The following is a 26385-nucleotide window of genomic DNA, read 5'->3' on the forward strand; positions in this document are numbered from 1 at the left end:
TAATAACGCCGTTACCGTTACTGCCAAAAAATGCGGCGCGTTACTATAACTGATGATGAAGCTGTTTTTTTTTTTTTTTTCATCAGACCAACTACATCTCTGAGCGGGAGGCAAATACTTTTTTTTATTGTTCTTCCTTGGTTAGTGGGCAGAGCACGAGACAAGCGCATAAATGCTGACGATTGGCTGAGGTAGAGTAAAATTTCATTGTAAGCCAATCAGAGGTAGAGTTGGGCGGGTGTTCGAAAGCACGCATAGTAGTGATGGGAATTCGGCTCTTTTGACTCCGCTCACTGAAAAGAGCCGGCTCTTTGTCTCACAAACGGCTCTTTAAATGACTTTGACTATAATATTTCAATTTTTATTATAATTATTTAATTTCTATAGGCTAAATTTGAAAAAATAGAGTTGGCTCTTCAGATATGCGAGCCAGCTCCCGAAGTTCAACTAAAAGAGCCGTCTCTTAGAGTCGGCTCATTCGCGAATCGCGAACGACTCATCAAAAGCTCATTCGCGAACGAGTCGATCCATCATCACTAACGCTCATTCGCGAACGACCCATCATCACTAACGCTCATGAATTGCGAACAACCCATCATAACGCATAGTCGGACAGGACAGGACACACAACGAACAACACAAGCCAGTCAGTCAACGAGAGACAGGTATGGCGACGAGCCCAAATAATCCAAAAGTAGCCTTCTCTAAATGGAAGTATATACATTACTTTTTCCTTCAAGAAATTAAAGAAACAATAAAAGGAAATACCAAAAGTTCCCAAAAATCTATCGTGTTATTTGCATTGATCCACTATATAAACATAATATCTACATACATGCCATTTGATTGGAGGCTAGTCTCACTTTGTCCCACAGCAACTTTTTTTTTAGATGTGTGTACAATGTTTCATGTTTCTGTTAATAATGTATTGTATTAAGTGTCCATTTCATTATAATATTCAGATTTATCATAAATAATTGAACATGCACATGTATTTTAAGTTCCTTTAAAGAGGGGTAGAGGTGGGGTCACATTTGAGCATTTAACATTTAATTTTACTTGAAAGTAACGCAATAGTTACTTTCTTAAGTAACTAGTTACTTTTAAAATTTGTAACTGAGTTACTAATTTAGTTACTTTTTGGAAGAAGTAACTAGTAACTGTAACTAATTACTTTTTAAAAGTAACTTGCCCAACACTGGTGGTGGTACACATGGATTGGAATTGAGAAACACTGCTAGATGATGCAGGCAAATAGGTCCTTAATGCCATTTACTAGCTATCACATCGTCACTTTATGGCTCAAGCTGATTGGTCTCTGTTTCGTCTTCAGCCTATAAGCTTTCTTGCTTAAAGGGGGGGTGAAATGCTCGTTTTCACTCAATATCCTGTTAATCTTGAGTACCTATAGAGTAGTACTGCATCCTTCATAACTCCAAAAAGTCTTTAGTTTTATTATATTCATAAGAAAAGATAGTCTGTACCGGTTTTTCCCGGAAAAACACGACCGGCTGGAGGTGTGACGTATGGGCGGAGCTAAAGAATCATGAGCGCCAGTAGGCTTTTGCGTTAAAAGCGTTTGGAAGCTGTGACATTACCGTGAGGGAAAAAAACAACCAAAACAAACCATGGCTAACAGTCAGATTCAGCGTATATTTATGATCCAGACTCAGATCCAGAGGCTGAAACTGAACGAGAGCAGCAGCAGCAACGACTCGCTCTGAGCGGAGCTCGAACCCGGGTCTCCGGCATGGGAAGAGACGCACTAACAAGGAGGCAGAGATATTTTAAGCAGTTTTACTCACCGCCTGCGGTTCCAACACACGATCGTGACCCTTTTTCGTTGGGATTGCATCATCCTTAAGAAATAAACGATAAGCAAATCCATCGTCAAACTGGGCCTTGTTTGTAAAACAAGCATCTTCGAAATGCAGGGAACAAACACAAACACTTGCACAACTCCGTTGATGCTCTGTAAAAATAAACTCCATCCACTGGTCCCTTAATGCTGTTTTTTGGTAATCGGTGTAGGGTTGTCTTGCCCTGGCAACCAAAAACACACTTCTTTTGTGACATTTCGAGATGCTCTCGCTCTGATCATTGAAACGCTCTGATCAGTGAAATGTCTGTGCTCTCAGTGCTGTGCTAAACAAGGAGCGCACGCTCTTCCGGGATAAGTGCCCTTAGGACCCATATAAGGAAATTCCGCTCCATCTAACGTCACACAGAACCATACTCGAAAAAAACTTTCCGAAACTTGTGACAAACCGGAAGGAGTATTTTTGGAACAGAAATACTCCTTCAAACGTACAACTTAATTTTTGAAACTTTGTCCATGTTTAGCATGGGAATCCAACTCTTTAACAGTGTAAAAAAACTCAGTATGCATGAAATAGCATTTCACCCCCCCTTTAACATTTCAATTGTTTGGTTCTGCGTTTGCTGAAATAAAGTCTTGCAGAAACCCTCCATCTCCCCCAGTTCCACTAGTATAGATCTGCTATAGGTAATTTCATGTATGCTATTTGTGCAGCAATTGTACAATATGTCACAGCAACATTTACATGCACAATAGAACTATAAGCTATGCGTCATGTTTCCTGGACAAACAATTGGCTGTCAGATGTTGGGCAAGCAGATTTTCTGTGTGGAGATGATGCACTCCACAGCTGCTTTCTCTCTTTGTCTTTTTCCCCACTATGATTAAACTGACATGTTCAAAGGCAACTACGAGGCAAAGATCAACTTATTAGCTGCCCACCAGCACTGTTAAAGTGTCAGTCAAAGCCTGCAGTCTTCACTTTCACCATTTTCCTTGTTATCGACTTGAGATCCATCTCCTTTGAAAACTGATGCCTGATTACTTGACTCTCATTTCTCAAAGGCCTTGTGTAGTTGTATGGTTGATGAGGAATAGCCACTTTTGGTGTCACTCTGATCAAGCACACAGTGACATGTTAATAGATGAGTCAGAGAGCTGCTAAGTGGGATGATGATTTTAGGAAGGACTCATGAAGGAGCATGAGCAGCTCTTTCTGGGATCAATTTTTCAGACATGCAGGTCAGGCATCATGGCTGTATTCGCAGCTAGGCTTAATGAGTTAATGAGCAATGCCAGAGAGTGCAGTTCTCCATAGAGTATATACTGAGGACAAAAAAAAAAATAATAATAATTCTGCATTCAAAATAACCTCATCATTGATACCAGGCCTGGAAATTATGGCTGTCACAATTTATTTACAGTTTTAATGTTAACATGGGCAAATCCAATTTTTTTTTTTTTTTTTTTTGCTGATCATAGGTTCTTGCGCTGTCACAGAAACAGGTGTTATTCCTTATGATCTGTTGATTTCAGTGATATACTTAAGGTAGTAAGGGGTGTTTTATGCGTGGTATTCAAGAAATAATTGCTTATGGGGTTGGTCAGATTTTTTAAATGCTTTTAAAAGAAGTCTCTTATGCTCACCTGCATTTATCTGAATTACAGTAACAACAATACTATTTTTGATTAAAAAAATAAATAATACTAATAATAACCGTTTTCTTTTGATACATCTTGTTTAAGTCTTACATGATCTTTCAGAAATCACTCTAATATACTGATTTTGTGCTCAAGTAATATTTCTCCTTATCAGTGTTGAAAACATTTGTGATGCCTAAGGATTCTTTGATGTACAGAAAGTTCAAAAGGAAAGTTTTTTTTTCTTTCTTTTTTTTTGAACCAGTAATAAAAGCAATAACTGCCAAGTTAGAAGACAAGTCACTTGAGGAACCCATAGTTTTTTTATCTGTGTTAAAATAATTTGAATATATTACTGAATACATTAACTACAAAAAAAAAAAAATGTGTATATAAAACTGACTGCATTCAGTTTAGTTGTAAAATCATAGCCCAAGGCCTTCAGATTCAAATATGAATTAAAAGACTTAATAAACTTTCCACAAACAAATGCCTTAGAAAGCCTTGGTGAATGTTGATGAAGGTTTTCTAAGCCACAACAGTTTTGTGTAATGTTTTTTAACTAAATAGCCATGGAAGAATACACCCAAGCAACATGCATTGCATGGCTGTTTTGACAAGAATATAATTGACTGCCCTATTGTGTAAAAATATCAAACAGAGCAGTGCAGTTGTTGGGTATGCCATGAAAGATAGCAAAGTGAAAATGCTGGCACTGATGGTCGTACTGCAAAATAACCCCATGTTTAAGACACAGTTTTACAATCTTGATTTATGGCTTCTGGCTCCCGCAACTTTACTTGATTTGCCCTCGTGTAGTGCTTCATGCTCCCATGTGAGAGGGAGTTTCAGACACGGCCAAGGCTTTGGCAGAACACTTGCTGGCTCCCATATTTCTTTGCTCCACTCAGTTTCACGTTATTTCAAAAAAACTTAAGCTTTTTCAACTCTGATTAGGACTTTGTAGTTTTATAGCATAATTTGTGAACTATTTGGCCCTGTGTAACATAGGTAAACTTGGCCAAAGCACATTAAAACTGAAAGCCATTTTTTAAAAGCAGGTATATAATACAAACAGTAGAAAATAATCACCTCCTTTAAAATAATAAAATTCTGTTGCTTTGCAGCCTGAAATGAAGATGAACTCAGTTTTTGCTTTATCCAGCTGTATTTACTCAGTGCAACTTATAACATCGAAGTGAAAGATATAACACACACATGTCAAAAAAAAAACAAAAAAAACGAATCACTGAGTTGGAAGAAGGATCGCCCCAATACCTTCAGTAAAGGATGGAGGTGGGGGTATCCTGTTATGACTCTTAGCCAGAGAGAAGTCAGTGTTTCGAATGTCATTTTCTAGAGATTAGATGAGCTGTGAATAGACGGCATGTAGCTGCGAGGACAGCAGGTAATGAAAAGATTGCTATTCATGAACAACCGTAGCCACTGAGGTAAATGATAACTTGATTGGTGGGAAAGGCAAGGTATTTCAATTTTGATTTCTTTTGTTTTTGTTTTTGTCAGTTAACATTGTGGGACATTGTTTTAACTTGCAATGCTATTATTAGGGTAAGAATTAAGATGTGATCACATTTTTGGACAAAATCCAGAGATTTCAAAAGGAATCCACATGATCTGGATTTTCATGTGGAGCCAAAAGATTTCTCCAAGCAAATTATGTAACGGCTGTTTACCAGCAGAAAGCTGCTTGGCTTAAAAGTGACCAGTCTGTGAGCTGTGCACTTCATACATCACTCAGTGTTGACATTAAACATTAGAGAATGTACTTTTTTGCCCATTAAATTTTGCTAATGTAACCACACTATTAGAGTGCTGCAAGGTTGTGGAAAGTTGCTTAAGAAGTTAAGAAGTACAATAGATCTGGTGTCTGCAGAATATAAAGTGAACTTATCATAACTTTTTTTTTCCCACTTTAACAATTTTTAAGCCTAAAGAAATGATAAATTGTATGTGTTAAAAATCATGTACATTCTCACAAGGCTGGAAGATGCCAGTCATGTCAGTGGTTTAGTAAAAGCTATTTTAATTTACACGGCCAGGCCACCACATTTAATTGAGTAAATTAAACAAAATTCAAAGAAACATACAGAAAATCCCACATGCTTACATTTTTTCATTTCCAAAACTTTAAACAGGCATGTAATCATTTTACATTTGCATGACATGTTTCATTTTACAAACCATTTGCAGTGCAGGTAGGCATCCCTGTTCTTGCAGCTGTTCAGCATTAGAGCGCTTTGTCCCATGTGCATTTCTGAACAGACGTTTGACGGATTTAACTTTAAGCATGACAACGAGGGCTGGTGCAGACCCCCTTAGTCATATCTCTCTGAAATCCATCACCACCATCCCACTCAGTGCCATGCCAAGTGGATGAAAGCCAAGTCTTTGTTTGCCATTTTATCCTGCTGTTGTGTATTCTCTGTCTCGCTTGTTTTCCATGAAGCAGGGATGATGATAAACACTGCCTTCACTTGGGAGAACGATGCACCATAAATCTGTTTCTATCCTTCTTTCCATGCTGTGGCTAGGGATTGGACTGTGGTTTTCTGAAATCTAGAGAAAAGCCCAAAGCAGCTAAAACTGCTTCTCAATATTGCACTTTCTCCTGCTATTTATGAGCACTCATAAAGACTCATGCCTTTTATGTCCTTATTTTATATCCCCTTCATCTGTGCATTTTAAATGCGAATGAAAGGCTCTAGATAAGTTTGTCTCTGTGAAATTTAACCAACATAATACGCAAGGATGTAAAATACACAAGGGTAAAATTATTGGTATGCTGCCTTTTATAAATAAGTGTGGGTCTTTTTTTGTCAACAAAAGCATTTATTTTATTTTGCAAGTGACACACTGTACATTATTGTTCAAATGTTTGAGGTTAGTAAGATATTATTATCATTGTTTGAAAGAGGTTTCTTAGGCTCACCAAGGCTGCATTTATTTTGATAAAAAATTCAGTAAAAACAGTACAATTGTGAAAATGATCACAATTTAAAATAAATATCTTCTTTTTATATAAATGTGATGTATTCCTGTGATGGTCAAGCTGAATTGCCTTTCAGGTATCATTCTAATAAGATGATTTGGTTCTCAAGAAACGTTTCTTATTGTTATCAATGTTAAAAAAGTTGTGCTGCTTAATATTCTTTATTTCAATTTAATGCATTTATTTATGTATTTTGAAAAAAAAAAAAAATCTTGTTGACCCCAAACTTTTGAACACAAATTTTCCATTAAGGTATAGTTGATATTTTCTTTTTTTAGTCAGTTAAATTCATACTTTATTGATATGTATATTGGCCTCAGGTGATCAGCTCAAACGGCAGGAAACACTTAAATATAGAGCTTTACAAACACACAGGCTTTTACTAGCATCAGCACATAACTTCAAACCACTTGAGTGGAGTAGTGGTTTGGAATGTGCATTTCTATTAGCATTAGATTGGCTGCAGATTGGTTAAAACTCCCGACACATGCCTGGATGGCAAAATTTGCTGCAAGAAATGTAAGATGCAGGACCAATTCACTGGACACTCCAGGCTCTGTTAAGAGCTTTTCCTTTTATCAGATCCACATTAGAGTGTTGCAATGAGCCAGGGGCTGATAGTTAATCTTGGCCATTCTCGAAAATGCCACAGATGTTTCTGGAGAGAGTGAAAGGTGTTTTGAGGGAGAGATCAGAAGCCTGAGCTGCAGTTAGAATTTAAGGTTTATCTTGGTTGAAATTCTTAAGTGTTGCTGGCCTCTGCAGCTTTTACGGCTTCAACATTCCTTGAATTGCATGCTTTTATTGTGAGCCATGGTATTGTGGGTGAAGTGCTGTTTCATGTTTGCTTATGTTTGAGATACCCAGTATGCCAACTATCAGTTGGGCTTTGGAGAATAGAGCCCTTCTTTGGCTTTACAGCAAGGGGCTAGAGTTCTTTAACTGTGGTTGATGTGAAATGCTTTTTCATGTGTTCAGAGAGTTTCATACATACAGTTGGAAGTGTGTGTCTATATATATATATAATTTTATTTTTTCATACCATGAATAAAATCAAGACAGTTTTCAATAAACAGCCCAATTCACCAGCACTATAAATGTTGATGTTGGAGCATAAAACAATGTTAGCTGTGGTTAAATAGATTTGATTCAGAGAAATGAATTAATCCAGCCAAGAAGAACAAATAACATCATTGGAGGTCAAGAGGTGAGTTCTTCCTACTATATTCCTACAACTCCAAGTGATCCAAGTTAATGGTAGAGTTTACAACTAAATAGATTTCTTTTCTCTCTTGTTTTTGGTAACAATGTGACAATGTCTGATTGTCAGCTTTGATTGATTTATTGATTCCTTGCTGAATAAAATATGATTTTATGTACTTTAAACAGCAGTTCAGAAGTTCCCTGTCAATATGCTGGACATGCATTATTCAGACACTCTTATAGTAATTCTCAATTAAATTAATTTTTCCCAGTATGAAATGGGTCATATGAAGATGTCAAATGAAGTGAGAATGGGAAAATGCGGGGAAAATATTAACCAGAACAGGACCAAGATAATACAGGGCAGAACGTATTTTTAGTCTGGTTCTGCTGACTTGAAAATTGTTTTCTTTGCATTTCATTTGTGCATATGTTTGTGTTCTCATACATTCTAGCCACAGAGCCAAAAGAACCATGGCCTACTTACTTCTGCTTTCTTGTTGATTTATTGGTTCATAGGTCTTTTTGATTTTATTTTGTGAATTAATGTGAACTGTTTCTTTAGTGACAGCAGGAGCATCAGTAAATACTGTATGACCCACAGAGCCGTGTTGACACAGGTGGTGTTCTTTTACCTTGGCCCAATCTTCATTTGGCTCTTCTTTTACTTGCTGCAAGTTTGTTAAAAAAACGTCTCATCTGTCCTGAGCTGACTGGATTTTGAAAAAAAAAAAGACAGACTTATGTGAGGGCAAGAGCTTTCTTCTCCAACCTTACAAAAACAGAAAGTATTTGAATTGCTTGAACAACCGCCAGGCTAATTCAGGGTAACCCCCATTAGACTCTTACACAAGCAAACCCCATTTCTCATTGACAACAGAGAATTTAGCTGAAGAATCATTCTCTATTGGCGTTGTCTTCTCAACATCAAATACTGGAGGACACATCCCTGATCTCAGACTGACACTGTCATTGAAAGTTAGTTGGGATCTGTGCTACAGCAATGGGTTGCCTGAAGGCAACCTAGTTCTTACTTGTCATGGTTGTTTCATTTGCTCTCCAGATTAGATTGAAGCAGAATGCTGTTTGACATATTTTTAAACATGTGTCTTTGCATGAGAATCTAAACATGCCAGAAGCATTTTGCTTGAGAAAAATCAAAGAATCAGTTTGATCACAGACTTCAATCAAATTTATTCATGTCCCGTCGTGGCAGAGGGGTGTTTGAAGTCAGGCATTAGTGACGGTGTGCTCCGTCTCCCTTCACATGGCATGGGAACTGTCTCTTGTCTATACAACTCCTTTTCAAAATATATTTATTTTTCACCAGCTTTTGCTCCAGGCTAATTTGTTCTATTCTCAGGTGAATGTTGATTTATTTTTTTGTTTTTTTCTTGAATCCTGAAATCCATGGCTTGGATAAATGTTCCATTCCTCTCCTGGTTCTCAGCTCTTGGACAAAGAGAGTAAAATCTGGATTTGATGACTGTATCATCTCTTTGTGGCTTTTTGTGGTCCTCATCCAAATTAAGGTGCTGACAGAGCACACTACTATTAAATCACCAATTTATTTGCTCACTGGAAACCACTAATAGTCCTCTGAAGTCTGTCTGCTGTTGCGCTGCTAAGGCGACATTAGTCTGAGCTCAGATTTTCTCTCTGGACCCTGTAGGTGCATTTGAACCAACAAGCTCAGAAATTAACAAAAGTTCACAGCAGTCATCTTCCTGATTATTATTCCCTGTTGACAAGGAACAGAATTGAAAGACCTTTTTGTTCTCTTTTCTTTCTTAATTATATGACAAAAACATTTGATGTGTGTCTTTGATCACAGTTGCCTTAGGTTTTTAATATAAAGCTTTTATTTTAATATAACCTTTAAAATATAAAGTACATCAAGTCAAATGTTGATGAAAGATAGATAGAATATATGGCATTTGTGATCCATTCACATTTAGTGCCCATGCGACAGTCTTTACTGTCACTTTTGGTCAATGGAATGTAACCTTAAGCCAAAGCAAACTTTGGACTGTATGGGTAGACACCGTGCAAAGATGTACCTTTTAATTTTCTCTTTCTGTTTGACAATAAACACAAAAAAATGGGATTAATATTGGCTAGACAACGATGATATGCCTAGTTTCATCTTGTTTTGTGCTGATGATTGTTGATGATTGTAAATAGTGGCTGCTATGGTAATGCGAAATGTTCTCAGCGCTCAGAGACACACTTGCGGCTTGCGTGAAAGGACAGTTTGGTCCAGTACGGACCACATCATTGTGGGTTATACAGAGTTCTGGCCCCACCTTATCCTTCATTTAGCCTCTTATTGGCCTTTAAGGGAACTCTGCATCGGTCATACCTCTCGTTGAGGGAAACTCCCTGCTCAAAACAGCATGGGCTTTGCTAGACACGCCAACCCGAAGCATGGCCTGGCAAACTGGCTTGTTTGGATCAGACAATACTTGATGTTGCCACAGAATTTCAAGGACTGCATTTATTTCGACATTAAGCTGCAACAGTGTGCGTATAGATGTTGCGATATGCTGCAAAATATGAAGCATTGTCTGAAAAGGATAACTTAATGGAAATAACATTTGTTGCTTCTCCGTTAATGCACGTTGGGTAGACTAGCCTTAATGTTTGTTTCTTATTGTGATTTATAGATGGGGGTATATAGGCCCACAACAACTATTTATCTTCATTTTCCCATCCCAGTCTGAGAGGACATACTGATCTATCTCTAAGTATGTCATAAAAGAGAAGGACTGCAGAAGCAAAAATGTAGCCACATGGAAGCGACTGCATACATGCTTTTTGTTTTACCTGCTTTCTCCTTTTCAAACAGAGCTCTCGGATCAGGAGCCGCTGATTACGGTCACAACACATTACCCAAGCGGTGTTTCTCCTTCCACAGGCCTCTTTCTATTTCTCTCTCCCCTTCACTTTCTCTTTGATTTAACCGCCCTGGGACATTTTTCTTCCTGCTTCTGCTCTTCTTTTTACCACAGCAACCATTTTACTCTTGCTTTCATTTTTTGTTATTCTTGCTTTCATTTTTTGTTATCCATATCATGCTCATTAATGCTATGAAGCCTACGTTCATTTTGTTTACTCGTTGTTTTGATGTAGATATTGAGCTATATTGAGATATTGTTTATTTGAAGGCTAGTTGAGTACACGCATTTGTCGTGAAGAGCCTTCATGGCATTTTTAGTTTTATTTTTTTTGCAAAGAATAAAATGTATACATTAAAAACAAAGCAAAAAATAATAATGAAATAAAATCAACAGTATGCTGCTTTTGCTTTTTCGAATTATGAACCATGCTCTTTTTCAATAATTGTGTCTGTCTTGCGTTTCACAATGCAGAGGTTAGTTTAATTTCTATATTCTACTATTAGATTCATTTTTGTTTGAACAGAAATTATGTTGTTGAAGTTTCCAAATAGTATTTAGTTAGAATTAAATAAAATATTGAGTAATAATGTTATTATCATCATTATTATTATCATTATGTCATCATATACTCATGTTATAAACCAGTATGCAGGTCTTTTTTTTCCCCATTCTAAACAGTGACACGGGGCAGTGCAGTCACATGTCAACGACGTTAGTTACCCTTTGTTACCCCCTTTAATGATGTAGAAACCACATGACAACAGTGTCGTGGACAAATGTTGAAGTAGCTTTGCGACAAACTCCAACTACAAAGAGATGCTGATCTCACTTGTGTTTTATTCGACAGGTGAGTTGTTTTGATTTGCATCTTTACAGAAAACGTATTGCTATTATAACGATCAACAAGATTAGTATTATCGGTCATACAGGCCAAACGCGGGGCATCGCGTCTTTAGACCCGCGCGATGACGCGTCTGATCCATAGTCTGAACGCTTCTTTGCATTGACTTTGTATGTAATCTATTCACGCAAATCGTCGAACTCGCATTAAAATCCCATCATTCCACGCTCCTTCTTAGCGTCATCAAACCACGCGATTGTTATTGTGTTGTTAGTGCGCCCTCTAGTGGCAGGCCCTACAACCTGTACCTTTGACCTTCGATTCCGAACAAAGAAATAACATTATTAACTGGTTGCCAGCATTGAAAAATATGTTTTCACTTTTACAATTAAAGGCAATTTGTGCCCATTTCCTAATTTCGGATTTAAACACATGCTCCTCCTTCCTCTTTATACCTTTCTTCCATACAGCATATTTGGTGCTGCAAAGAAATGAATTCCATTGTAGTAACAGATTTAAGTCAGTACACTGTCCAATCCATGCAATGACCTGTGGGAAATTGTGTTACACTCCTGCATGTTGGAGATAGCTGCCATAAGTGAGTCTTCCTAATGTTGTTTGACTTAGTTGAATGAGCCCATTTTGACTCGCACTGCAGTTTGTTATTTTAATTGGCAATTATTGTCTCCCTGCTGAAGAAAAGAACAGTGATAAAGAAACTCTGTATCATTCCCACTTTGTCTGGTGGTTACCTTCGTTTTCACCCCCACATTCCCAACCCTCCCAACGTTCTTCAAAGGAAAGAATCACAACACTTAACTAAACTGTTACATTTCCTGTCACTTTCATCCGTTCATCCATCTGTACTCGCTCTGAATGAGGATATATGTGCAGCGGAAAGAAAAAAGGCTCTCACATCTTCATAGATGAAGGGTGATTTTTGTTCTCAAAGTGTCTGGAAACTCGCCTATTAAACGAAGGCAAGTGTTATGGCTTCCATCACACTCCCAGCACGATGTCATGCCTTGTTATGCTTTGATGCTCTCAGGTCTTCCAAGAGGCCTACTCCGTATGGTTTTGTCATTGTTAATGGATAGCAAAGAGTTCTATTAATGGAAATAAAGAAACACTTTTCTGTCTGTGGAACAGGTTGGATTCTTCTGAATAAACCAAGATGGAATTATTGCACACATTAGTTGGTAGTTTTCTCTTTCAATCTGATCGAATTTATAAATTTTTATTTCCTTTTTCATCAAGTCTTTAATGTGAATTAGGCCATACATTTACCATTGGTTTATTTTCAAATAAAGCTCTTTCCTTTGGATCACATCTCACCTTCTGATGCTGCACACATTACGCAAGCATACACAATCCCTCATATACTTAATATACCTTTGGCACGCACACTTCATAATCTCAACCGTCATTTAAGCTTATAGGGGCTATTGAAAAAAATCAATCTTCTTATTTCTGTAAGTATTATTGATACTCCTCTTTCACCTGAATTCAGTGCAACACATTCATATTTTATCACATCCAAGGACACTATTGATTGCAAACACAATTCATTTTGTTGTATTACAAGAACAGCTGTTCTCTTTAAAAGTGATTAAAATACGTCTGTCTATACATCTTTAGTTGCATGGAATATGTGCCCTTGAATTCTAAAGAATGCTCTGTGGATTCTAAATGGCCATCATTCATTGCTGTTTGGCTTGGAGCCATTTTCTTATTCTCTTATTATATTAGATTACATTCATTTATAATAGGTATTTGAATCCAAATGTTCCTCATTTTGGTTCTTGTTGAGCAGAAACTGTATTTTCTATCTCTGGTGCACTTTTTTTGAATGGATCAGGTTAGAATTAAATAGATCATTGATTGATATTGTTCTTCTTTTTATAAATAAGGGTAACATACACAGATTGGGCCTTTTTATAAACTTTGTATATATAATTTGTTATTTTTTTTATTTTAAGGGATGTATTAAACTGAAAAAAAAATGTTTGTGATGCAAAATATTTCTATTGAAATTAATTACTGTTCTTCCAAGCTTTCTAACCATTTTGATGGTTTCTGATAATAGTTTAGAATTAAATTAAAGTTGTAACCCTTTGTTAAAGCAGGTGCTCATGTCATCTTAAGAAATGAGACGGTAAAAGGATGCTGTTTTATTAATGTGCAGGTAAGTCTTGAGAGGCTTTGTATACTTATGGCTGCAAGCCCATCAGTGTTTAGATATACAGTATAGCTTAAGCCCTTTAAAACATCTCTGTGTAGCTCACCTGCCACACATCTCTCCATCCTCACTCCTTGTCCCCTTTGGCCTCAAACAACTTCCTCATCCCTTCACCATTTCTTCCATGCTTTGATAAGCTCTATGGATCAACAGCCTACAGCTTGCCCCCAGGTAACTCTACCGCATACATACATTAATGTGTAGTGAATGCATGGAGAGTCTCTATAAACCTTTACAAAATCTGGACTGTGCCATAAACTGGCATTGGCCTATCAACACGAAACGTCCTGTCGGTTTTAATCCATGTCCATGTCACTTCAGTGTGTTCTCCATTGAGTTATATTAAACCCATGGCATCTGTGAGGATCAGTTATGTTGTTTTTGCACATTAATACTTAAAACAGCTGCCAATCAAAAATAGGGTTTAATAGATTTGCAGATGTGCCTTTGCATATATTGTTTTCCTCTTGCTTGTCTTTTAAAGCTCTCAAAGACACTTCCCATTCAGACCCAATATTAATCCAGCTTTATCTCTTTAGTGATTTTCATCTCATTAGTGGTAATCCTCTTAAATACATCCAAACTGCTCCTCAACACGCCCGATGCTCCCTCCCTCCAAACAGGCACGAGGAGGTGGTGATGTCCATCTTCCTGCACAGGCCATTAATTATTTAAGATGAACTGAACGTAAGACAATGGAAGTTATTACAGCCTCCGACTTTCACTGTCTTGTGGGATGCATGTTGAGAAGCTGAATGGTTCTCCAATACTGAGGGCAACATTACTTACAGTATAAAGAGAATCGAGCAGAACAATGGCTGGTTCAATTGTTATATCCAGTCATAAATTCAGTTGGTTTTGATAAGCTGTCCACATCAAATTTTAAACAAGGTACTTTTTACTTAATTGTAAAGAAGACCGAATAGGAAAGTGAATGATGGATTACACATGTTTACTCTGGAAAAGCATTGCCATATTATTTCTTCTTTTGCATTTCTGATGTTATCGGTTGAGCTGAAGTTCTGCCATTTATTATTTTGTTGGTAGGAAGAGAGGCAGATGTAGGATTGACTGAGCTGAATGTCAGTTAAATCAGTTTGTATTATTGTTCTCTCACAGGACACGGTGTTGCACGGATATTTACTGTGTCACTGAATCCCGCCCATCATAGTAAATGGATCAATTATTAATATTGATCGCTCCAGAAGACTGTGCACATCGATATATTTCACTAAAGGGTATATATATTGCTGATTCTGCATGCGCTCAAATCAGGCACACACAACGCACACACAGAGACATGACAAGCATGTTAGCAAGGTAGTTAAACTAACCGATATCAGACAATTACTTACAATGAATTTAAACATTCAAGTGTTTTCTCAAGGCATCCATTATCGCAGTGCATGAATCTTAAATGTTCAACTTGTAACTCGGTTGTAAAAAGAGGTTAAAGCTACTAAAAAATCTCACTATTCTGCACTATTTCTTGTCATTTATCATATACACAAATTTTAAATTAAACTTGTAAGGGTTTGCATATTAGTTACATTTAAAATAGAACCATTTTACATTAAAATAGAACCATATCAATCCAAAGTATGTGCAGTTTGGTATATGTATGTTTAAGACTGATACTTTGACTTGAGTCTGCTTGACAGCTCAAATAAATAAATAAATAAAAAACCCTCACAATAGACTGAAATGCTCTTACTTTATAATAGTTAGGGTCAAAGACACTGTCAGCAGACTGTATGATATTATAGCCAGAAATCCAGAAAGTGGAAAATCGCTTTTCTGGCTGCCCATTTGTCCTGTGCAGAATGATGAAGATTCTGATGCAATTTCTGAATTAGTTATGCATCATTTACGGAGGAGCATGATTAAGTAGTGTAACCGATCAGGACCCTTTTAGAGTGTGTTTAGCTTGAATGACGCTCAGCTGGAGAAGTGCAGCTTGCTTTGTTTCAAACCACTGCAGTGTGTCTCTTTGGATCTACCACTTTATCTATTTATTTATTACAAGCATACAAGCTTCCCTCTCTTTTGTATGTTTATGGTGACTGGTAAAGACATATAAATATTAGTTTACTATATTATGCAGTTTTCCAAGCAGGCAGGCTATTAGTGGACTGGATTTAATTTATTTTGCACGCTCATAGCGTGAAAGCGGGAGCTTATCGGCCTCTTTGTCATGAGATGATACGTTTCTTAGCCATTAACACAATCTGTGCCCCAGGTGTATTCTATGTTGCTTTAGCCATTAGGCTCTTTTAAAGACCTGGCAGGGATGTCTGGTACTCCACAAGCACTAAAAATGGGCCTGTATAATATAATACAATGCTGTGAAATAATATCTTCCATAGTTCTGTTATTAAAAGTATAGTTCACCCAAAAATCTAAAAATCCTATGTCATTCTTTTAACTGTTGATAAGTGTAGCTTAGAATCATTTACTATTTCTTTTTATTGTTTGTTCATTTTGTCCTTCTGTCGTTTTAGATTTCCCTTACTATCGTTCTTTCTGCCTAAGTCTCTTTCTGACAATAATTAATTCTAACTTAAATTCTGATTGTTCTATCTCTCATTGTATCTAACTGTCATTCTGTCTATTTCTCATGTCTACTTTATATGTTTCCTGAATGAAGCCCGTTATTTTTTACAGTAAGAACACAGCACTGTTTTATTGGATTTGGTTGATTTCAGTCAGATTGTGTTGTAAAGGTCACTGGATCGTTGTGCTATCACTTCCGATCTTTTATCGCATAATGTGAGTATGTTTGTGCTCGTGTTTGGCTCTGTGCACCAAATGAGATTCTGGGATGTGCACAAACAGCACTGTTTGTATCCACACCTGTACTTGTTGAGTTTGTGATTTCCAAGCCAAATGCCCCTTAAAATACCCTTGCAGCTGCTGAGAAATAAAACGCACTCACACAAACCCATTTAAAAAGAAGGTAAAGATAAATGAGTCAAATGATAGATGGAGCAGAGAGTTGAAGAAATCAAGAGTGTGTTGAGGCAAGAGAAAGAGATGGTGTGGTGGGAGGGGGGAGGTGGGTGAAAAGAAAATGAGGCATTCTGGGACAATTGTTTAATTGCTGCTGTCCAGTATTCAGGGGCTGTTTTAATTAGCTTGTATTTCTTCTTGCAGAAGAAGCCAGAGGTGTAGTGTAAAGCTATAGTCTAAAGCTCAAAAGGAACTTAGTCTCTGCATTTTTTAATTAGCATTTTAAGATACACATAAAGATGTAGCATTAAACATTTTCTGATTTAATTAGCATGTTTTGCGACTCTATTGCAGCATTGGTGAGGTTATTCATTAATGCGGTTGTTGCTTGCATATGCATTTCTGCATTCTTTGTTCTAGATTTAATAGTATGTGTGTTTTTTCTGCAGCAGACATGAATGGGGTATCCATCATCTTCTTTTTAAGAGCCAACTGTTTGACTGCATATCTTATTGTGAAGTCTGATGAAACATAGAAACATTTTCATTGTGTCCATACATTCTGTGTGAGCATGTGTATAAGTGTGGATTTTCTTATGAGGATTTTGACCTCACTAAGCGCTTATCTAGCAGTGCCTGAACCTGGAGCATTTGACTGACAGCCAAGCTTCCTCACTCTATAACTCTCATAATGTGCACTCTTTATTAAAATTCATGTTTGCCCACTTTCCAATTTCCAATAGTTTTGTGGACAGAACTTTACAGCATTTCACCAATATTCCAGGATAATAAAATCTAGAGCAGTGGTTCCCAACCTTTTTCAGCTTGCGGCCCACACAACTGAAAGCGTATGTTTGCGCGGCCAACTTAAAAAAAAAAATTAACTGACCCCGCTATTGTTGGGTTAATAACTAAGTACTCATAAGCTAGATTGTTAACTATATTTATTGAATGAACTGGGGCTGTGCGATATGGACACAAAAAAAACTATAAACTAAAAAAAAACTTCAATCTATGCATTTAGCAGACGCTTTTATCCAAAGCAACTTACAGTGAATTCAGGCTATCAATTTTTACATATCATGTGTTCCCGGGGAATCGAACCCCCACACTTGGGCTTGCTTGTTTGCTAGCGCAGTGCTCTACCAGTTGAGCTACAGGAACACTTTTGAAACATATTTCAAAAGAAAACCAATTAGAGCTTTATCAAAAAGTTGTAACGTCTCTAGAACAGACATACAGTAAGTAAAAATTATCACTATAATAAAGATGTAACAAAATAGACTTATTGCTTTTAAGCCATGCATTGTTCATAGAGCTCATTAATTGTAGCAGTGTTTGCAGTGTGTATACAATGCATATGCGGTCAGCAGTGAGAGCGCATAAATATAACGTGAAAGCACATTAAAATAATGCACGAGCGTGAATCTCTCTGTTCGCACGCAGATTTCCTTTGCTCTGTCACAAAACTAGTCGTGCTTGCTCAGATACACGCTGCTTTGCGAGGAGAGAGTGTGCACACTTAAAACGTGTCTCCTCTCACTTAAACTGCGTCCTGTGCAATCACAACTCTCTCTATGCTCATGTGTTAGATATTAATTATTTCAGCACGTTTTTATTTCTAGCCTTTTACCGCGTGCAGTGTGAACGCTCTGATCCGTTAACATGGCCTCGGAAAAAAGGTGCATCACAGACAATGTGTGTCACAGTGTCTGGGTTGTGTTCCCTGGGTTTCCACTAGGTGTCCTCCTTTCCCACGGTGTCTGGCACTTTATTTACTGTCTGTTCCCTTATTTGGTCACCATCCTCCTTGTTTGAGTTAATTGATTATTCCCCACCTTTCTCCTGTTCCATCATCACCTTCTGTGTATTTATACCCGGTCTGTCTAAGTTTGTGTCACGGAGTCCTTGTCGATGTTTCATGCTATCCGTAGTCATGCCCTTGTAGTGTGTTCTTGTCTGTTTTCTTGTTTGTTTGGATATTCTGGTTTCGACCCTGCCTGGACTGTTTACCCCTTTGGATTTGCCCTTAAATAAACATCATACCTGCACTTGGATCTCTCCTTGTTTCCTGTATCACCGAACGTGACAGAAGGACTCCAGCGGTATGTCGGTTGATGCTTCTTCCCCAGCCACCGAGCGGGAGAGAAGCAATCGGCTTGAGGGAACCCACCTGGTCATGTTTCACGGGACCAGGGGAGGTCGCCGAGGAGGGAGTGTGCGAGAGGAAGCTCAGCATCGCTCTCCACCATGGCCCCCCTTCGACTCGGGGCTCATGTGGGAGGGACCAGAGCTGCCGTCTCACCATGGCAGATGGAGAAAGCCAGCCCCACTGCCCATGATGGCCGTAGGTCAAGCGCCACAGCACAAGTTGTTCACCGGCCCAGCTGACCCTCTGGAGTCGAGTCAGGTTCCAGTGAACTCTCCAGAGTCGAGTCAGGTTCCAGTTGACCCTCCAGAGTGGAGTCAGGTTTCAGTGAACTCTCCAGAGTCGAGTCAGGTTCCAGTGAACTCTCCAGAGTCGAGTCAGGTTCCAGTTGACCCTCCAGAGTCGAGTCAGGTGTTCATGGACCCTTCAGAGTCAGGGCTAGTCACTGATGATCCTCCAGAGTCAGGGCTAGTCACCGAAAAACGCTGAAAATGAAGTGGATTTGCGCATCTTCTCTATTAACAACGGCTCTGTGTAGTAACAGCTGCTCTATGTGAAATCACGCACCTGATGGAATTAACAGCTGATTAGAGAACCGGCTTTACTGACGAGATGCGCATAACGATCGGCCGATCGTGATCGGAGCACCCCTAATTCCCCACCTGTCTCCTGTTCCCTCATCACCTTCTGTGTATTAATACCCAGTCTGTCTAAGTTTGTGTCACGGAGTGCTTGTCGATGTTTCATGCTATCCGTAGTCTTGCCCTTGTAGTGTGTTCTTGTCTGTTTTCTTGTTTGTTTGGATATTCTGGTTTTGACCCTGCCTGGACTGTTTACCCCTTTGGATTTGCCCTTAAATAAACATCATATCTGCACTTGGATCTTTCCTTGTTTCCTATATCACCGAACGTGACAATGTGTGAACCTGGAGTTACAGGTATATGGCCAGTCTGTTCTGTTCTCTCAGTGTTGCCAGATGTACGATAATTATCGCATTTGTACGATAATTTTTACCTCTGTACGATGTACGATCAATAATAAAAAAAATCCCGTTATGTACGATAATTTCAGAGTTTGATGAAAATGTAAATGATGGTAGTAGCAGTCATAGGGCTTCTTTACTCATACACAAAATCAGCTCATTACAGACACTCTAAATGCGTTAGTGTGCACCTCAGGGTGAGTTAAGAATGCAGGAGTGTGCCCTGCTTTAAAGCCAACGGGCACTAGTTGCGTTACATGACAGCAAGAACACTTCAACATCTGGCAACACACAGTCTTCCGATGACAGCGGCTCAAATGTGGAACTGCACCACGCAGAAACAGCTAAATTCCGCCTACAATGGACGCGACAAAGCAAGAGTTAAAAATCATTATAATAGGTTTTAATATTCACCACTACGCAGACAGTCACTGAAAATAATGGGATAGTATTCTGTAGCAGTGCTTTCGGCCAACCATACGCCTAGTTATCTGTTGTGGTAATTTGCAGGTCGTGTCAAAATGTAGTTGGTTTTGAATAGATAGATAAGTGTTTTGACTCGTGTACGATAATTTCCTTCCAAATACGATAATTTGATAATTACGAAAATTTTGAACAAATTTCCAATCTGGCAACACTGTGTTCTCTGTCTAGGCGCAATGCGTTCTGATTGGATCGGAGATCATACTACGGGAGGTCAGGGCGCGGAAAATCGTGCTATAAAGCGATTTAGAAATTGTGCACGCTCAAATTGTGATTTTATGACGATTTCTATTAATAGCACAGCACTAGAATGGACTGGAAATGAACAGAAAATAACTCTTGCTGGCACCGCTCAGCAAAACGGAAAAACCAGATCCAGGCAGAGCTCGGCAGCGGGTAAATAGTCACCGGAGCAAGCAGTCAAGAAGGAAAACAACAGCCATTTATGCATGTTTGAATTTGTTGTTCTGTAGCATATGCAGCAAAAATATGTAAGATAAATTGGTGGTTTATTCTTAAACCAATCAGCAAGCTCGAATAGTGGAAGCATAGTAACAGTTTAATATTTATTTTTTGTTATTAATATATATATATATATATATATATGAAATGATGTTATGTTATGACTTAGACATTTTTACATATATTAACAATATTATTTATTTTTATAGTAATTGGCGGCCCACCTGCAATACCACCGCGACCTAATAGGTTGAAAACCACTGATCTAGAGTATTTGACATGTTTGAATATTTGAAAAGTTTGAAAATGAAGTGAAAGTGGCATAGGTTTAAAGTTTGAATACATATTAGTTTCGTAACTTGTAGTGTTAGTTGGATGAACGGACTTAAAAGTAAGTATTTCCATTAACAATAGAGTATTTGTTCTTTGTTGTCTGGATGTCTCAGCAGTAGCATTATGAGACATTTTCATTATAAAGTGAAGTGTCATATTTATATTTATATAACACACAATTAAAATAACAACACTTATCAATCAAAGATTAGATATTTTATCTGTTTACTTGCATGTGAAATAACCATTAACCAACACCGGAAAGCTGTGAACATTCAAATGTGTTGCTATTATATAAAACTGAGGATATGCTTTTGCTGAGATCTACAGTATTTCCAATATCCATCAACTAATATTACTGGGTATGTTTTGACTAATGGTTTTGCTTGGCCTAGGGTTGGGAATGGAATCTTTGTAATCTTTAAATAAGGTCTGTCAGATATGCCACACCAGGTACAAATAGACAGACACTGGCATCTTTTTTTTTTTTTTTATCGAAAAGATAGGGCATGAAATGCAGTATTATTACTAAATTTGCATAGGTCACAGATGCCCGCTAGCAAATGTCATTAAAATAGGCAAGCTGACCCGAGACAGATGTCTAGTCTTGTTAAATGCACGTCTGAAAGTGCAATGTATGCAAACCTAGAACTGTATGTGTATATATTTAATATGTATGTAAATAAGATGCTGCCTCGAATGCTAAAACATGTATTAACCATCAGGGCATTGGCACGGTTAGAGACAACTTCCCCTCAGGCATTTGATAATGTGAAATGTTGTATGTGTATATGTTGTATGCATGTATAACTACTAGTTTCTGCTTCACGCATCTATTTTCATAGAAAATAGGTAATTTTTTGTGAGGCAGCTTGAAGAACGAATTTACCTGTTACCGTTTCCCCTTCTGTAGACAAGCTTATTTATTTTAGATTTCACTGCAATATTCACCGAAACACATTTTCTTGGGTAGTTGGAAACACTTAGCTTAATGAATATGTCTGCATATATAAATCATACTCATTCTTTTGGCAGCGGTCAGTGACATGGTTTAATTTTTGTGACCCATTACATGATACACAGGTCTGAACCTGGAACAGATACTGGAACTTCAGTTTGGACTCAATTTAGAAACTACACAGAGACTTGCACTCATCTTTAGGTCACAGCCCTCAGTTTACACTTATGAGATCATAGATTTATGCAATCATATGTTCAATCATTCATTCATTTTTCTAATAACATGCAGGAACATTTTCATACAATTAGTTGTGTGTGAAAAGAGTTTGTCTCTGGTACAAATGGAAGGGAGTTGTTAGTCAAGACCAAAAAGAGTGTACTGATCGAGTGTCAAGCGATGAGAGGTATTTGTTTAAGAAAAGAGCGTAAAGCACAACTGGGAAATAACCCGGAAAGAACACAGTTTTACATTACCTCATCAGCATTCCTGGGTTCCTAAGATAACACATAGATAATCACGCACAAACACATGCTCTAATGAAATGGCATTAACAAACATAATTGCAAAAAATAGATGATCACATGCAAAATATTCATATAGACAGATATTTCCCATGAGATGAGGTTGTGGCCTCCATTTCGAACCAATTTGCAGGGTGCACTTTGCATAACATTCACATATACTGTACGGCTGTTTCTTCAAATATGAGTTTGTTTGTTTTTTTCTCCTGAATGTCATTTCTCTGCGAATGTCATCTCAGATTATGTATTGTTTTATAGCATTCTGTGATGGACATGATGACTTTTTTTTTTACCTTTTAAGTTTTGAGTTTTGTTGAGGCTGATTTCATAGCTTGCATTTATTTTGTACATTTAATGCATAATTTCTAAATTAGAATACAATATAGAACATTTTAAAATGAAAGCACATTAACAAAAAATGGCAAAATATAATATGAATAAATAAGTAAATATTGAAATAGTTTATCTTTGGTTAGGTTATATACAGTGGGTATGGAAAGTATTCAGACCCCCTTAAATTTTTAACTTTGTTATATTGCAGCCATTTGCTAAAATCATTCGTTAATTTTTTCCCCTCATTAATGTATGCACAGCACCCCATATTGACAGAAAAACACAGAATTGTTGATATTTTTGCAGATTTATTAAAAAAGAAAAGCTACAGGGACAGGACAACTGGTTGCAATTGAGAGAAAGATGAATGCGGCCAAGTTCAGGGATATCCTTGATGAAAACTTCTTCAGAGTGCTCAGGACCTCAGACTGGACAAAGGTTCACCTTCCAACATGACAATGACCCTAAGCACACAGCTAAAATAAAGAAGGAGTGGCTTCACAACAAATCCGTGACTGTTCTTGAATGGCCCTGCCAGAGCCCTGACTTAAACCCAATTGAGCATCTCTGGAGAGACCTGAAAATGGCTGTCCACCAACGTTTACCATACAACCTGACAGAACTGGAGAGGATCTGCAAAGAGGAATGGCAGAGGATCCCCAAATCCAGGTGTGAAAAACTTGTTGCATCTTTCCCAAAAAGACTCATGGCTGTCAAGACTTTTCTGTCAATATGGGGTGCTGTGTGTACATTAATGAGGGAAAAAAAATGAACTTAAATGAACTTAAATTTTAGCAAATGGCTGCAATATAACAAAGAGTGAAAATTTAAATTTATATAAAATGTATATTATTATTATTTTATTTTTATTATTATTATTTTTTTTTTTTTACAAATCAAGATTTAGAAGTTAGCATTTCTCTTCTGTGGAATCCAAAAGAAGGTATTTTGAAGAACCAAACATTGGTCAAACACTGAGACATTTCTCAAAAAGCTACATTGTTCCACAGAAGAAAGTCAGTCGTACAGTTTTGGAACAGCATGAGTAATTCATTTTTGGGTGGAGTATTAAGTATTTGAATTGAATAAACCCCCATACATTTAACTCCAACAGACTTCTCTACTAAGGTGTCATTCATGCTGTACATTCGGGTAACACTGGAGAACAATGCTGGGGATCCTTTATCCTTGCAGTCTATGTCAGTGCTGCACACCGCCGATAAGGTTAATTACATTCATAAACACAGTCGCCCTGCATCTCTGCCTTGACTTTGGGAGGGAGGGATGGAGGAAGAGGGATTAGAGGTCTATAGGATCAAAGCATGATCCACGAGTGTGCTTTCGAGATCAGTAGAAAGGAGGAAAGGACAAAGAAAAGGAAGTTTATCCTTGTCCCAAAGTATAAAGAGAGAGATTCCTCTGCCTCTTCGCCATGGTATCGCTGTTAACTGTTTGCCTTGTGGCCCACTGCCTTGCTTTACTTTGGTGTCTCTCTTTCTAACTCAATATTCCCAGTTGGTCATGGCTCACTGGGGCAGTATGTTGTTTCTTTTGGTCTGTGCCAGAGGTAGATGCGACCGTGCACCTGTTCAGCTCTCCTCTTAATGTGCCCTCACAGCGGAGTGCGCGGTTACACCCTCAGGCAGGGACACCTGCACCCTCTGATCTTCAGCTGTCCTGCTCTTCCTCGAACCTCAATTAATTTCCTTTAGTCTTCAGTTGTTTGCTCCTTCTTTGTGCACATACACTTTATTTTACCTAGTTTCACAGACAAGGTTCTTCTTGTAATTCATCGTTTTGCACTGGTCTTTCAAGGTGTCTGGTTAGCATCTGTCGCTTTCATTCTCCTCGCTTTGAATTTTACCTTTCAACCTGTTCATAGCAGGAGACTTCCAAAGCTTTTAACTGTATTTATACCTTCTCGTCCCACTAGTTCTGCAGGATTTCATGTTAAAATGATACTGTAGTTCAAGCAAAAAATAAAATTCTTTCATCATTTCCCCACCCTCATGTCCTCATTCTAAATCCAAATGTGAGATATTTTGCCAAGTTTTCCATGCTTCTTCTTTACATAAAGCAAAAAATTACAGATATGAAGGTTTGTCAAGCTCCAAAATGCAGTGTATATATACCAAAACTGTATTGAATAAATATAGAAGGGGGGCAAAAGGTATTGATTTTTAGCAAATAAAATGTAAAATATTACATTAGACTAACACTTGGATTTTAAGTGTTTTTTTTTTAAGCATGACAGCCATGTCACTGTGTCCTCTCATATGAATAATTTTAAATTATGAGGGTGATAATTTTTCATCACTTTCTGTTAATGGCACACAACAAAGAATCTTTAAAATATTATTATTTCCACAAAAAATATTAAGCAGCACAACTGTTTTCAACATTGATAAGTTACTTGATATTATTAATTGAGCACCAAATCAGCATATTAGAAATGTTTCTGAAGGATCATGGGAGTGGTGACTGCTGAAAATTCATAACTGGAATAAATTACATTTTACAATATATTAAAATATATTTTTTATGAAATAAAATTTGTATTAAAAAAGAAAACCGTTATTTTAACATGTAGTGTTTCACTACTGTATTTTTTTATCAAAAAATTAAAAAAAAAAACATCCTTGGTTAGAATAAGAGACTTCTTCCATAAACACTGAAAAATCTTAACAACTCCAGACTTTTAAATGGTAGTGTACTGCGTAATAACGTGGTTTTATAAGCTCTGGACTATTAAAGTAAGAGAGCATTCCTGTGAGAGAGAGCACTCCTCTTCTTTGTTTTTCTCTTCAGGTTCCCGTTCTCATGATCCTGATTGGCTCAGGACAAGAAGAACTGGCCCAGTTGCTCTTTTTTATGTTTATTCCTTTTTCTCTTTTCCTATACACAACTTCACATCCCTTATGTGCCTTTTCTCTCTCACCTCTCTTGAACTTTTGTTTGGCTCTCTTTCCCATCTTATTTCTCTCTCCTGATTTTCCTCCCACTCTCTGCCTTGTTCATTTCTCATTCTGACTAAAAACGAATCTGGTCAATCTTTGCTTTGCCTCTTCTCTTCCTTCCAGTCTTCTCTTCGATATGAAATAAAAGTAATATATATATATATTCAGAGAAGTTTTATGATATCTGATATACTGGCGTTCCTTCATATTTATTCTTCTGCCTTAAGTGTTTTATGTAAGCAGTGATGTGGCTTGTCCCTCCAGAACTGTATCATAACCCCAGTTGAGAGGAACTCACGAACAAATAAACATGCACATTCAAGCTTTCATAAACAGTCTGTCCCCCAAACATAGCCAACAACCTTTATTCTCGCTTTTCTCTCTCTGTTTTTATCACAGATGATCACTTAGTCATACAGACACTTAGTCTTTCTTTCTGTTGGATTGTTAGATACATACCACACTGAAAGGATACATATAGTACTGTTGTGCTCTCGTCTGTAACGTTAGTCTATCAGTGTCCGTGGAGGCGTGGAGAGAAGCACACAACAAAGATAATCTGTTGAAGGAAGTTTACATAGTAAATTATAGATTACAACAGCG

At 37.6% G+C, this 26385-nt stretch overlaps 1 protein-coding gene across 1 annotated transcript in view; it reads left to right on the top strand.

The window, feature by feature from the left end:
* The window catches only part of LOC128015645 (phosphatidylinositol 3-kinase regulatory subunit gamma), a 158700-nt gene that overhangs the window by 2731 nt on the left and 129584 nt on the right, over nt 1–26385 (top strand). The gene's annotated exons all lie outside the window — the stretch shown is intronic.

The sequence above is a fragment of the Carassius gibelio genome, chromosome A6 (genome assembly GCF_023724105.1).
Source record: "Carassius gibelio isolate Cgi1373 ecotype wild population from Czech Republic chromosome A6, carGib1.2-hapl.c, whole genome shotgun sequence".
NCBI lineage: Eukaryota > Metazoa > Chordata > Actinopteri > Cypriniformes > Cyprinidae > Carassius > Carassius gibelio.